Source organism: Phyllobates terribilis, unplaced genomic scaffold (assembly GCF_046119375.1).
Source record: "Phyllobates terribilis strain yellow unplaced genomic scaffold, ASM4611937v1 Scaffold_5__5_contigs__length_657084704, whole genome shotgun sequence".
NCBI lineage: Eukaryota > Metazoa > Chordata > Amphibia > Anura > Dendrobatidae > Phyllobates > Phyllobates terribilis.
The window spans coordinates 397,503,375-397,519,179 of NW_027362765.1; the positions used below are offsets into that span (position 1 = coordinate 397,503,375).

The window sequence follows — 15,805 nt, forward strand, 5'->3', positions numbered from 1 at the left end:
TTTGTGGATGAAGTTGGAAATTGACAAGAGGACATGTCTTGTAAATTCCCAACTTCATCCACATACCCAAGAATGAGGCTCAGCAGAGCCTTGTCTGTAAGGGGCATAGGAGTGCATGCTTCAATCATTGTCTATAGATCTTCTAGAGGAAGTTGAGTACAGCACTCTGCTGTTTTTGGCAGTTTCATAGACAATTAATCTAGTGGAGGATGAATATTTGCACCTCTGCTCCATTCAGACGAGGTTCTGCTGAGCCCTTTTCTCAATATCACTGGAGATCCCAGCGGTCTGACCCCTAACGGTCAGTAATTTATGCGCCATGGAATAAATGGCGCTATAATAATAAATAATAATAATAATAATAATATTTTATGGATAAGGGATAACTTTCAATTGTATGTATGAAAGGGATCATCCCAGGAGACCTGATAAACTGTACTATGCTTTTTACAGGTCCTGAAGGAGAACTGCGTGAGTTTTATCTTTGGCGTTCTTTGAACCTCTATCTCATGCTCCACTCACACAGTGAAGACAAACAAAAGCAAAGAGCCTTATATACATCCATCACCTGGGAAAGATACAGTTGTGTCCTTATCTTTCCTCTTAGCTGAGCATAATCTGGTATGAACAGAGCGATATTGCCAGTTCTGACAAAAACAGAAAACATGAATTTGTGATGCTCTGTCAAGAGATGTTTGAGCCTATATGTAGCCACAAGGGGTGGACAGTGACACCAATTCTGGTTTCCACATCACAGGTTCCAGGTCTGAGTCATTTCAGGACACATTAATACTATTAAAAAAACTCAAAGAATTTATTGAATTTGAGTCATTAACAGAATTTGCATTTAGTTAGGCGTAAACACATCTGTACCCTCAGCCTTTCTTGACCATGTAATGGGAAGTAGCCCTGATGGAGTCTCTCCATGCTCCTTCAGCCAAGACCTTCTGATTTATGGACACCACCATTCAGTGTTCACATTAATCTTGGTAAAGGCCATTTCTTACCAAGGATAATGGTTTCCATTTGGCATGGATAGAATCCTATCCCTTCTACACGTTCCTTCTTCATTCATACCTTCCTCAGTTGGAACTATGTATCACCCTCCATCCAAATACTCCTTCTGAACTTGCTTTAAAGTTAAGACTTCTCCATCCTCTAAAAATGTGATAAGAGATATGTCTCATTCCAGTACATGACCTCAACTCATTATATGATGACTGCTGCGGAGAGTCTGGAACATATAATATGCTGCCAAACCCCCAGCCTCATTTCCTGGTAAAGAACATAATGCTGTTAGACTTAGAGGAATCTATTACACATCATCTCAAAGACGTTTCATCTGCAAATACTCAACCTAAAGCTGTTAAAACAAAAGCTGTAATATTATATATTTCTGCACATAGCGTTCTATGAGGGAAGCCAACGGAGGTGGAACAGTACCAGTTCTATAGTGGTCATTCATCAAAGTAAAGGTATGTCTGGAATATGGTAATTATTTTATGAAGTCGTAGAATATTACCATGTTCCATAAATATTTTGAATGTGCATTGTCCTGTTCTTCTAAATGACTTGATCTCATTTGATAATGTCATAAGTATGCAAATCACTTTAAATTGATGTCGTCTTACCCCCCCCAAAAAAATCACTCCAAAATGCAAGTCAATTCTATGTAACTTGCTTTCCACTGTTTGTTGTCGGGAAGGTCTGTTTCTCTCTACAGAAAACAGGGACACATCTGAAGTCAGGACGGGTCTCTGACTCTTTGCTCCTACTCTTTTGTCTGTCCATCTGTATACTGGCTTAACAGAGAGTTACCTGCAATCACCAGGGTTGCATAAACTTTGCTGGCACTGACCTTGGATATACATGACCATGTTTCTAATTATCAATTCTCACTTCACTCGATGGATGTGCCCTGGAGGTTCCCTGCATAAGTCCATGCATCTGAGGAGCATTATGAGGCATAGATTGAAAAATCCCTTAGACTCCTCCTCCTCAGTTTAGCCTAGCCCAATCCAATAGTCAAATATTGGTTACAAGTTCCTGCCTGAGACCTGATGGTGTCTATAGGTGCAACGTGGTGGTTCCTGTCCCCTCTGTTTCCACTTTGACTGCTGGGCTCCGTCATGACTTTGCTGTGTGCTTCATGTGATAGCAGCAGTCCTATTTTATTCCTGGAACTTTTGGTGCGACTAAACCAGGGAGCTATGGGTTTAATTACTCATTCCTGAGAGCCATGGGTGGGGCTGTCTGCTATTTAAACCCCTGAACCTCTGACTACCACCGCCAGTCAAGTTAAGTTTACCTGGTCTATAGCCTTGTTCCTTGCTCCTTGCTCCGGTTGTGTTATCCTGATTTATTCCATTTCTGACCTCGGATTGTATTGTGACCACCTACTTGCTTTCTTATTTTGTCCCTGATGTGACCTTTTGGCATAGACCCTACGTGACGATCTTTCTTGACGAAAACTTGCTCCAGTGGTCAGCAGCTGACTCCGTGGCTCCAGCCCAAGGGTCCCTGTATAAGTCAAGATGCCTGTACAGAGGTTAAAGGGTGAAGGCCAGGGCAACCCCTGGGATATGATAAATGGAATGGCTTGTGCTTAACCTGCCTGTGGAAGCTCTATTCCAAAATTTTGAAATAATAATTAGGTATTCTAATGGAAGAAGTTTACAAATCCAAGGCAACCAAAGGAAAATGCAAAAAAAAGTTACCGCCAATATGCTGCACCTGCTGGAGGCATGCGAAGACTGAACTTTAAATCAATAGTACACCCCTTCCTAGACTTCAAACTAGAATTTTTTTACCTGGTCTCATCCACTTTTATATAGCTCTTTGGAAAAGATCAAACATTTCCAGTAAGTATGAGGAGCAGAACATATTTCTTCCAATCACCAAAATTAGGTTTAATTTAAAATAAAGTGTGACAGATCAAATTTCCAGAGCAATCCACTCCGTGGCTGACTAATGCAAACCTGTCTCAGCCCCTAAGCTGAACTGTCATACGTTTGGTAACTTCATCTACACAATGGAAATGCGAGAAAATAACCAGTAATGTGCAAAGAGAAGTTCTGCATTTTACAAAACTGGGTTGAAAATTAGAAAATTGCGTAATGGCTGTGTGTGTTAAGGAGACTGGATTGCTAGCTCTGAAGACAAGAAACAACTCATGTACAAATGTACTATATATAGTCATAGAAGAGGAGTTTTATTACATCATATGACTGCATTGTAATATGTTATTTGGTATATAATAGAATAAATCTATAGTATAGCATTTATATGCTGCATATTATATTATTTATATATTAAGTGTAGTATATACAACATTTATATAGTGATTATATTGTGTATATATTATAGTTTAATGTTGCATAGTATATATTTAGTTATAATATATTATGGTAAATTCTTGCAGAGTACATTTATATTTTTAGTATAATATTTATATGGTTCATATACAATATTTCTACTGTGTATGTATTATGGAGCGGGCTCAGCTCCTGCACCCGCTTCATATATGCAGTGTGCACAATTAAAGTATTTCTAGTAAATTATTTTGTATTTTATTGTATTGTCTTTATGTGTAGTGTAATACGGTATATTATTGTATAGTATTATCTGTAAGTTATTCCACTGAATTTCTTCTGGACAAGGAAAACGCTTGTAAAACATAGCAAGAAACGGAAACAACTGGAAAGTATTATGGATGTATTTAGGACCGGCTTTCACTTTGAAACGTCTAGTTGTGAGTTTTCAGGGTGAGGATACCATTGAGATTAGCTTATCAATGGTTTCTTCTTGTCTTGGGTGTGTCCGAAGTGACAGACAGTCGTCCTGCAGTTGGTTGCAGATCTCTTCGTTTGGCATTACAGACACCTTCTTAGCTGTCTCACTCTAGGACCCAGCGACTACCTCCCTCTTGCTAATTGACACCCAGGCCTGGGTGTTTAAATACTTGCTGTTTGCTACAGGGAGGTGCTGGTGATATTCACTTGTTCTCTTGTGAAGGTTTAGAGCTGTTAGTCTGCTTACTTCCTCTTTGGTGCTTTGAGGACATTAGGAGTAATCTCTCTAAAGTTCATAGAATCATAGAATCATAGAATGGTAGAGTTGGAAGGGACCTCCTGGGTCATCTGGTCCAACCCCCTGCTCAAAGCAGGATTCACTAAATCATCTCAGACAGATGTCTGTCCAGCCTCTGTTTGAAGACGTCCATTGAAGGGGAACTCACCACCTCTCGTGGCAGCCTGTTCCACTCATTAATCACCCTAACTGTCAAAAAGTTTTTTCTAATATCTAATCTGTGTCTCCTCCCATTTAGTTTCATCCCATTGCTTCTAGTCTTTCCTTGTGCAAATGAGAATAAAGATGATCCTTCTACAGTGTGACAGCCCTTGACATATTTGTAGACAGCTATTAAGTCTCCTCTCAGTCTTCTTTTTTGCAAGCTAAACATTCCCAAATCCTGCAACCGTTCCTCATAGGACATGGTTTGCAGACCAGTCACCATTCTGGTCGCTCTTCTCTGAACTTGCTCCAGTTTGTCTATGTCTTTTTTAAAATGTGGTGCCCAAAACTGTACACAGTATTCCAGATGAGGTCTGATCAAAGAGGAGTAAAGACCGATAATGACTTCACGTGATCTAGACTGTATGCTTCTGTTAATACATCCCAGAATTGTATTTGCCTTTTTTGCTGCTGCATCACACTGTTGACTCATGTTCAGTCTATGATCTATTAGTATACCTAAGTCTTTTTCACATGTACTGTTGCTTAGCTCTATTCCTCCCATTCTGTATATGCTTCTTTCATTTTTATTGCCCAGATGTAGTACTTTGCATTTTTCCCTGTTAAAAACCATTCTGTTGGTTGCTGCCCACTGCTCCAGTTTATTTAGGCCTTTTTGAATCCTCTCTCTCTCTTCTCTAGTATTAGCTATCCCTCCTAGCTTTGTGTCATTAGCAAATTTAATCAGTTTACCCTCAATTCCTTCATCTAAATCATTGATAAAGATGTTGAACAATACAGGTCCCAGGACGGAGCCCTGTGGTACCCCACTTGAGACATTCATCCAGCTGGATGTGAAGCCATTTACAACCACCCTTTGAGTCCGATCACTAAGCCAGTTATGAATCCACCTAACAGTTGCCTGGTCCATTGCATACTTGGTCATTTTTTCAATAAGGATGGTGTGAGATACTTTGTCAAATGCTTTGCTGAAGTCAAGATATACTATATCTACAGCAATTCCCTGATCCACCCAGTCAGTGATTCTGTCATAGAAGGAAATTAAGTTAGTCTGACATGACTTGTTAGTTACAAACCCATGCTGACTCTGGTTAATCACTTCATTCTTATCCATGTACTTACATACATGTTGTTTAATAATTTGTTCAAAGATCTTTCCTGGTATAGAAGTCAGACTCACCGGCCTATAGTTCCCTGGGTCCACCTTCTTCCCCTTTTTGAAGATAGGAACAACATTTGCTCTTCTCCAGTCTTCTGGGACTTCTCCTGTTCTCCAAGAATTTTCAAAGATTATGGAGAGTGGTTCTAAAATTTCTTCTATGATCTCCTTCAGTACTCTGGGGTGTAATTCATCTGGACCTGGAGACTTGAACTCATTTATGTTAGCTAAATATTCCCTCACAATCTTTCTGTTTACAGATAACTTGGATTCCTCTATTCCTCTAAAAGGACAGTGAAGATCAGTTGATGTTACATTTTCTTTCTGAGAGAAAACAGATGCAAAATAGAAATTAAAAAGTTCGGCCTTCTCAACATCCTCTCTTACCATTTCTCCATTTTCATCCTGTAAAAATCCTATAGCATCTTTGACTTTTCTTTTACTTTTGACATACCCCCAAAATCCTTTTTTATTGCTTTTGACATCTCTTGCAAGCCTTAATTCATTGTCAGCTTTAGCTAACCTGATACGTGCCCTGCAGGATCTGCAGACTGCATTATAATCTTCTTTAGATATGCCTCCCTCTTTCCATTTAATAAACATTTCTTTCTTTCTTTTTAGCATGTGTTTAAGTTCTGTGTTCATCCATCCTGGTTTCCTTAAATGCTTCCCATTCTTCCTACTTTTCGGGATTGTTAACGATTGTGCTTTGAGAATCTCATTTTTAAAAATTTCCCATCCTTCCTGGACATTTTTGTCCTTAAGGACATCCAGCAATTGGATCCCTCCTATTCTCTTTCTGAGTCTCTTAAAATCTGCCTTTCTAAAATCTAACCTTGAAGTTTGAGTCTTCACATGTCTTCCTCCTCTAGTTATCCAAAATTCTATAATAGCATGATCGCTGCCTCCTAGCGTCCCAGCCACCTTTACCTCCTCAACCATTTCCTCCCTGTTTATAAGGATTAGATCCAAAGTAGCAGATCCCCTTGTTTTCTCCCCTACCTTTTGGAAGATAAAGTTGTCAGCAAGAGAGGATAAGAATTTGCTTGACCTGTTAGTTTTACTTGAGAGAGATTCCCAACAAATGTCTGGATAGTTGAAATCTCCCATGACCACTACGTCATATTTTTTGGAGAACTTGGTCATTTGATACATAAAGAGTTCATCCATATCTTCAGCTTGCCCAGGTGGCCTGTAGTAAATGCCTACAATGGTGTCCTTTCCGTTGTTCTCTCCTTGTATTCTTACCCAAACAGTTTCCACAGAACTCACAGTCTCTGAAGCTTCAATCTCTGTGCAGATATACGCTTTTCTAACATACAATGCGACACCTCCTCCTCGTTTATCAAGTCTGTTTCTTGCAAATAAGTTGTATCCTTTTAGCCTTTTATTCCAATCATGTGTATCGTCCCACCAAGTTTCAGTGATTCCAATAACATCATATTCCTTTTCCTGCGTTAGTAGTTCCAATTCTCCTTGTTTGTTGCCCATGCTTTGTGCATTTGTATAAAAACATTTTAGTTTGTGATTGGTTTCTCTTCCTCCCATATTTTTATTATTTAAATTGTTTTGTCTTTGTTCTTCCTTTCCACTTCCAGTAGCAGAGATCTCAATAGTATTTGTCAGCTGTATGGCTTTTTCTGGCCTTTTGCTTCCCTTCCCACATTGTTCTAGTTTAAAGCTCTCCTGATGAGTGTAGCAAGGCGACTTCCAAATACATGTTTTCCAGTCTTCGTAAGGTGCACCCCATCTCTAGCAAGTAGTCCATCATATACAGTACAGACCAAAAGTTTGGACACACCTTCTCATTTAAAGATTTTTCTGTATTTTCATGAATTTGAAAATTGTACATTCACACTGAAGGCATCAAAACTATGAATTAACACATGTGGAATTATATACTTAACAAAAAAGTGTGAAACAACTGAAAATATGTCTTATATTCTAGGTTCTTCAAAGTAGCCACCTTTTGCTTTGATGACTGCTTTGCACACTCTTGGCATTCTCTTGATGAGCTTCAAGAGGTAGTCACCGGAAATGGTTTTCACTTCACAGGTGTGCCCTATCAGGCTTAATAAGTGGGATTTCTTGCCTTATAAATGGGATTGGGACCATCAGTTGTGTTGTGCAGAAGTCTGGTGGATACACAGCTGATAGTCCTACTGAATAGACTGTTAGAATTTGTATTATGGCAAGAAAAAAGCAGCTAAGTAAAGAAAAACGAGTGGCCATCATTACTTTAAGAAATGAAGGTCAGTCAGTCTGAAAAATTGGGAAAACTTTGAAAGTGTCCCCAAGTGCAGTTGCAAAAACCATCAAGCTCTACAAAGAAACTGGCTCACATGAGGACCGCCCCAGGAAAGGAAGACCAAGAGTCACCTCTGCTTCTGAGGATAAGTTTATCCGAGTCACCAGCCTCAGAAATCGCAGGTTAACAGCAGCTCAGATTAGAGACCAGGTCAATGCCACACAGAGTTCTAGCAGCAGACACATCTCTACAACAACTGTTAAGAGGAGACTTTGTGCAGCAGGCCTTCATGGTAAAATAGCTGCTAGGAAACCACTGCTAAGGACAGACAACAAGCAGAAGAGACTTGTTTGGGCTAAAGAACACAAGGAATGGACATTAGACCAGTGGATATCTGTGCTTTGGTCTGATGAGTCCAAATTTGAGATCTTTGGTTCCAACCACCGTGTCTCTGTGCGACGCAGAAAAGGTGAACGGATGGACTCTACATGCCTGGTTCCCACCGTGAAGCATGGAGGAGGAGGTGTGATGGTGTGGGGGGTGCTTTGCTGGTGACACTGTTGGGGATTTATTCAAAATTGACGGCATACTAAACCAGCATGGCTACCACAGCATCTTGGAGCGGCATGCTATTCTATCCGGTTTGCGTTTAGTTGGACCATCATTTATTTTTCAACAGGACAATGACCTCAAACACACCTCCAGGCTGTGTAAGGGCTATTTGACCAAGAAGGAGAGTGATGGGGTGCTACGGCAGATGACCTGGCCTCCACAGTCACCAGACCTGAACCCAATCGAGATGGTTTGGGGTGAGCTGGACCGCAGAGTGAAGGCAAAAGGGCCAACAAGTGCTAAGCATCTCTGGAAACTCTTTCAATATTGTTGGAAGACCATTTCCGGTGACTACCTCTTGAAGCTCATCAAAAGAATTCCAAGAGTGTGCAAAGCAGTCATCAAAGCAAAAGGTGGCTACTTTGAAGAACCTAGAATATAAGACATATTTTCAGTTGTTTCACACTTTTTTGTTAAGTATATAATTCCACATGTGTTAATTCATAGTTTTGATGCCTTCAGTTTGAATGTACAATTTTCATAGTCATGAAAATACAGAAAAATCTTTAAATGAGAAGGTGTATCCAAACTTTTGGTCTGTACTGTAGGTAATTCATTCCGTGATCCAGAAATCCAAATCCTTGTTGACGGCACCATCGACGTAGCCAGTTGTTCACCTGTAGAATCTTATTCCACCTCATTGTTCCATGGCCATCCACTGGGATGATGGATGAGAAGACCACCTGCGCTCCCAATTCTTTCACTTTCTTGCCTAAGTCTTCAAAGTCACTGCAGATGGTTTCCAGGTCCTTTCTTGCGGTGTCATTTGTCCCCACATGTATTAGCAGGAATGGGTAGTGATCTGTAGGTCTGAAGAGTCTTGATATCCTGTCAGACACATCTTTAATTTTTGCTCCTGGAAGACTCAACTCAAGTTGAGTTGGCTCAAGCTAAGTTACTTTTCCCCGTGTTTGTCTCCCTTGTTGTCTTTAGTTGTTAGTGTGGACTGACTAGTGCTCATCCTCCCTTCCCTATCCAGGGAAAAGTGTTAGGAAAATACAGGGTTTAGGTTTCTGTGTGGCGATTGGTGAGGAACCAATACAGGGACGATAGGGGAGACAGGGTGATATCAGATCAGCCTTTGAGGTCTCCACTCCCCCTTTCCCTACAGTCTAGGCTCTCTTCCCCTCTCCACTTCGTGTGGCACTTAGTCTTTCCCACACCTTGCATGACACCTACTGGGAGCTCCTCCATTAGTTATTTATGGAAGAGCTGCATGTCCATTGGTATCATTCATATGCAATACTCATTAATATTAATAGGCGTTTTATGATTTACCCCCTTTGTCTATTCTAGGTAACACGTTGTTGCATTTTTATACAAAAGGTCATTACTTTGAAATTGTAGAAATTAGTAGAATTATTAACAATGCTAGCCTAATAATAAAATATTGCATCCAGTGAAAATCATATAGAGGGAGACCCATGGAAAAATAAAAATGGTGTCCCCCCCTAGGTTGCACACAATTAGCCTTCCCTCTTCTGAACAGTGGTGAAAGGGATAGGAACTGTTAAATTGTCCCTATAGACATTGCTTCTTGACAGGGCTCTATTCCACTCCAAATTCTTCAGTTTTTATGGCTATTTTGTTTATAGCTATATGAAGCCATGAGAAAAACTAAGTACACCCTCTTTGAATTCTAGGCCACAACACAGGACAAGTTACACTGTTATAATTTATTTTCCAATAAACAAGTCAAAATGCAGACGCATTTTGTGAAAAATTAAGTACACCCATACTGCTTAAGGAGGTAAGTAGCAGTCAGGTGCTTGATTAATTGTTCATCAGCAGGTATGACCACTGCTATAAAAGCAGAAGTTTGGGCAGTTTGCTGGCTGGAAGCATTCAGGCTTCTGATAACAGAATGCCAAGGAGGAAAGACATCAGCAGTGATCTTAGAGAAGCATTGTTGCTGCCCAGTAATATGGCAAAGGTTATAAGAGTAGATCTAAATAATTTGGAATCCATAAAAAAATTATTCACAAGTAGAAAACATTCAAGAAAGTTGATAATCTCCTCAGGAATAAACGAGTAAATTCATTTCAAGGTCAGACTGTGCAATGATTAGAGGAATTGGAAGAAACCCAAGAGCTACAGTTCAGACTCTAAAGGACATAGTTAACATGGTAAATGTTCAAGTTCATTACTTTACAACTAGATAAAAACTAACTGTGGCTTGTTTGGAAGGGTTGCTGAGAGAAAGCTTCTTTGTTTTAAAAAGAAAATGGCAGCACGGCTAAAGTTTGTAAAGTTATATTTGAACAAACTACAAGATTTCTGAAACAATGTCTTTTGGAGAGATAACACCAAAGTGGGGATGTTTGGCCATAATGCCCTGCACCACTGTTACGTCTATCAGAGGCCACAGGCTCAAAAAGGCTACATTGGACAGACTTGACACAAGCCACTCCCATCTGGCAGATTCCAGAGATACCCCGACCACCCTTTAACCCCTGTACAGGGATTTGGTCTTACAACGGATCCAGTGGATTGCTTCCATGGAAGGGATGCCATCTAGAAGGGTTAATCAGAGGCAGGAATAGTCACCAAGCAGGATCAAAGCCGAGAAGTTGCATCAAGGACAAAATTAGGAGAAAACCGGGTAGACAAAATACAAGCTGGAGTCAGAACACAGTAAATACAAAACAGACCACAGAAGATAAGACAAAGCCATCTACACAGCCTATGTCACTAGCTGAACACAAACTAATAACTGGCAGCTAGAATCAGTCTGCTGCGGTTTTTATAGAAGGGAGCCCCAGTCATGGCTCCCAGCAGAGAGCTAATTACCTACCAGCTCACTGCAGCAACACACAAGTCTATAGCAAAGGGAGAACCAGTCTCAGCAATCTGAAACCTAAACATCCAAACACTGCCGGAGTTCAGCAGTGACCGTAGTGTTACTATGGTGCCGCCTAGCGTCCAGGGCAGAGGTTACAGAAGCCTGTTCAGACATGGATGTGACAACCACATTTGGTTAAAACCAAGCCCAGCATATAAGCACAAATACCTCAGACTAACTGTCAAACATGGTGGTGGCAGGGTCATTATTTGGGCTTGTTTTACAGCCACAGAATCTTGACACCTTTTAATTATTGAGTTGACGATGAACTCTTCTTCTGTATAACAAAGTATTTTAGAGTCAAATGTGAGATCTTCTATCCAAAAGCTAAAGCTCGGCCAAAACTGAGTCATGCAACAGGACAATGATCCCAAACAACAGGATGTATGTCAGAATGGCTGAAAAAGAAAAGATTGAAGGTGTTGGAATGGAGCAGTCACAGTCCTCTTCAAGGAGGGTGTACTTAATTTTCTCACGACTGTATGTATCTGGAAAAAAAAACAACAACACACCCTTCCTTCAAATATCACGCAACCCCTTTATTTCTTCAGTCTAAAGAAGAATGTCCATAGCAAAAACTCTTCTGCAAAAGTAATTTTATTTTTTTTTTATCAATTTTAACCTTGTCTGGATTATTTTCCTCTAAGAAAATAGCATAAGTGATTGAAAATGATGACAAATCCCTTTAGTCGGAGATTTATTCATTCGACCTGTTTCAATCCCATTTATGGTAGATATACTGATGCCGGGAACGCTCCCTGAAATGTTATTGTTAGCTCGTCCCATCAATTGCTTCAGGTTTATTCTGTTCTATTTTAGATCATATTACTGCTTCACAAAAGATGAAACTGGAAATGCACGATATTCAAAAATCTGGATAATCTGATGTAATCTACCTTCGTTGAGCTTTGATGAATCAAAATTGGTCGGTTGAAGGTATCTTCAGTACATTGGGGAGAAGCAGTAGACAACCTCTTTAATGTAATAATAACGTACATCTTTAACATATGCTTACACACTATTTTATGAATCCATGTGTTAATTATTTCTGTATTTTCTGTGCTTTCCCCAAAGTTGATCACAGTTTGTCCTGTAACTTCTTGAGACCCAGAGTGGTCACCTGTAATCTATTAGGAAACCCAGCAGTAAGTGTTTAATTTTCCTGCAGCGCCCCCCATAAGTGCAAAAAAGCACTGCACCGATTTTATTAAAACTAATAAACTCTCCTTGTAATGCACAGATGCGCTGGGTTTCCAGAGATACAGAGAGTTGCTCTTCTCTCGTTGACTGCTAAGTCCCAAATAGCAAAGTCACCTTCTTTCCGGTCTCAAAATTGCATGATGGGCTATTTAAAATAGATTTTTTTTTCTGACGCAGACAACAATCATCGAATGGTGAACAAGGACAAAAATGACCACAATAGTAAGCATAAACTACACAACTAACAATATAAAAGAACACAACTAACAATAAAAGAAACTAACAATACAAAACCATCTGTAAAAAAAAAAAACTCCCACTATGCTGATTCAGTCTCTATAGGACATGACCCATAGATAACTGCAGATCTCTATGTTTTTACATCTTTTTTTTTTTTTAAGTTGAATCCTAACTCTGATGCGGAGGAATTTATAGCTCTGAAGACGTCAGGCTATAAATACAACAGTAATAAATCTGCTGCTTAATGTTTATTTGGAAAACCCGCTTGGGTCAGAAGAATTATTTGCCATAATGGACAAGACAAAGAGCAAAGCTCAACATTACAATATACATTGTGTTTACAAACCGTCACAGTGTCAAGATCTGTGCTTGTTGTCAGTGAATAGCAACATTCTGCCCTGATTATGTACTATCTGCAATTGTAACTTAGGCTCTGTTCACATGTCCGGTAGTTATTTCTGTTGTTCGATCCATTTTGGGATCATAAATACCAGAAATAAAATGCTGATCACAGGATTCATTTATTTGAAAGGCGACAGAAGTGTCATAAAATGTTTTCCCTTCGCTGCAATCCCATTTTTAGCTCGACCAAAATAACGTAGTTTTTTTGCCCAGCCCCCAAAAAATAAAACAGATATCAACTTGCTCAGTTTTTTTCTTTTTTTTTTTAACATGGGATAGAGATCATAATGTATGTTCGTCCACTAAAAGATTCACTTTTCAGCACTGCATATCTCCAGAACGAACAGCAGACAAGTTTAGAGACATCTCTTGTAAAAACAAATTCTTTAATACCGGAACAGAAACAGATGCAAAAGGTAAAACAAAGGGGGCATTTTTAAAAGGATCTGTTTTTTATTTTTTAAAGACAAATCCATTCAAAAAGAGAAATTTTGGTTGCCATATTGTATCTGTGTTTGTTCTATTTGTAACAGATGCAGTTTTTGTTTTTTTTATATTCAATCCATTACCAAGAAATGACAACTAGACAGGTGAACACAGCGTTAACAAGAGCCCATGTGTCAGCTGGATGCAACCTGGAAAGGTTTTCGATGCAAAAATTCACTAACAATAAGAAGAGAATTGAAAAGTCAATTATAGTACAAAGTGTTACATGGTTACACTGAACACTGAATAACCTTTAGTTTTATAAAACTGAAATATATTGTATTTATCTCTGTCCTATGACATCACTGTGTGCTTATTACCTCAATGTGTGATATCGCCGTATGCTTATATATGTACTGTGACATCACTGTCTGTATTATCCCTGAACTGTGACATCACTGTGATTATTATCTCTGTACTGTGACATCACTGTGAGTATTATCTCTGTACTGTGACATCACTGTGATTATTATCCCTGTACTGTGACATCACTGTGTGTACTATCCCTGTACTGTGACATCACTGTGTGTATTATCCCTGTACTGTGACATCACTGTGTTTATTATCCCTGTACTGTGACATCACTGTGTGTATTATCCCTGTACTGTGACATCACTGTGTGTATTATCCCTGTACTGTGATATCACTGTGTTTACTATCCCTGTAGTTTGACATCACTGTGTTTATTATCTCTGTACTGTGACATCACTGTGTGTATTATCCCTGTACTGTGACATCACTGTGTGTATTATCCCTGTACTGTGATATCACTGTGTTTACTATCCCTGTAGTTTGACATCACTGTGTTTATTATCTCTGTACTGTGACATCACTGTGTTTAGTATCCCTGTACTGTGACATCACTGTGTGTATTATCCCGGTACTGTGACATCATTGTGTGTATTATCCCTGTACTGTGACATCACTGTGTGTATTATCCCGGTACTGTGACATCACTGTGTGTATTATCCCTGTACTGTGATATCACTTTGTTTATTATCCCTGTACTGTGACATCACTGTTTATTATCTCTGTACTGTGACATCACTGTGTTTGTTATCCCTGTACTGTAACATCACTGCGTGTATTATCCCTGTACTGTGACATCACTGTGTTTATTATCTCTGTACTGTGACATCACTGTGTTTATTATCCCTATACTGTAACATCACTGTGTGTATTATCTCTGCACTGTGACATCACTGTGTTTATTATCACTGTACTGTGACATCACTGTGTATTATCCCTGTACTGTGACATCACTGTGTTTATTATCCCTGTACTGTGACATCACTGTGTGTATTATCCCTGTACTGTGACATCACTGTGTTTATTATCCCTGTACTGTGACATCACTGTGTGTATTATCCCTGTACTGTGATATCACTGTGTTTACTATCCCTGTAGTTTGACATCACTGTGTTTATTATCTCTGTACTGTGACATCACTGTGTGTATTATCCCTGTACTGTGACATCACTGTGTGTATTATCCCTGTACTGTGATATCACTGTGTTTACTATCCCTGTAGTTTGACATCACTGTGTTTATTATCTCTGTACTGTGACATCACTGTGTTTAGTATCCCTGTACTGTGACATCACTGTGTGTATTATCCCGGTACTGTGACATCATTGTGTGTATTATCCCTGTACTGTGACATCACTGTGTGTATTATCCCGGTACTGTGACATCACTGTGTGTATTATCCCTGTACTGTGATATCACTTTGTTTATTATCCCTGTACTGTGACATCACTGTTTATTATCTCTGTACTGTGACATCACTGTGTTTGTTATCCCTGTACTGTAACATCACTGCGTGTATTATCCCTGTACTGTGACATCACTGTGTTTATTATCTCTGTACTGTGACATCACTGTGTTTATTATCCCTATACTGTAACATCACTGTGTGTATTATCTCTGCACTGTGACATCACTGTGTTTATTATCACTGTACTGTGACATCACTGTGTATTATCCCTGTACTGTGACATCACTGTGTTTATTATCCCTGTACTGTGACATCACTGTGTTTATTTTCTCTGTACTGTGACATCACTGTGTGTATTATCCCTGTACTGTGACATCACTGTGTTTATTATCCCTGTACTGTGACATCACTGTGGCTATTATCCCTGTACTGTGACATCACTGTGTTTATTATCTCTGTACTGTGACATCACTGTGTGTATTATCTCTGTACTGTGACATCACTGTGTTTATTATCCCTGTACTGTGACATCACTGTGTTCGTTATCCCTGTACTGTGACATCACTGTGTGTATTATCTCTGTACTGTGACATCACTGTTTATTATCCTTGTACTGTGACATCACTGTGTGTATTATCCCTGTAC

The 15,805-nt window shown here is 39.4% G+C and overlaps 1 protein-coding gene across 1 annotated transcript in view; it reads right to left on the minus strand.

Moving 5' to 3' along the window:
- The window catches only part of ADAM12 (ADAM metallopeptidase domain 12), a 778,476-nt gene that overhangs the window by 385,777 nt on the left and 376,894 nt on the right, over positions 1-15,805 (minus strand). The gene's annotated exons all lie outside the window — the stretch shown is intronic.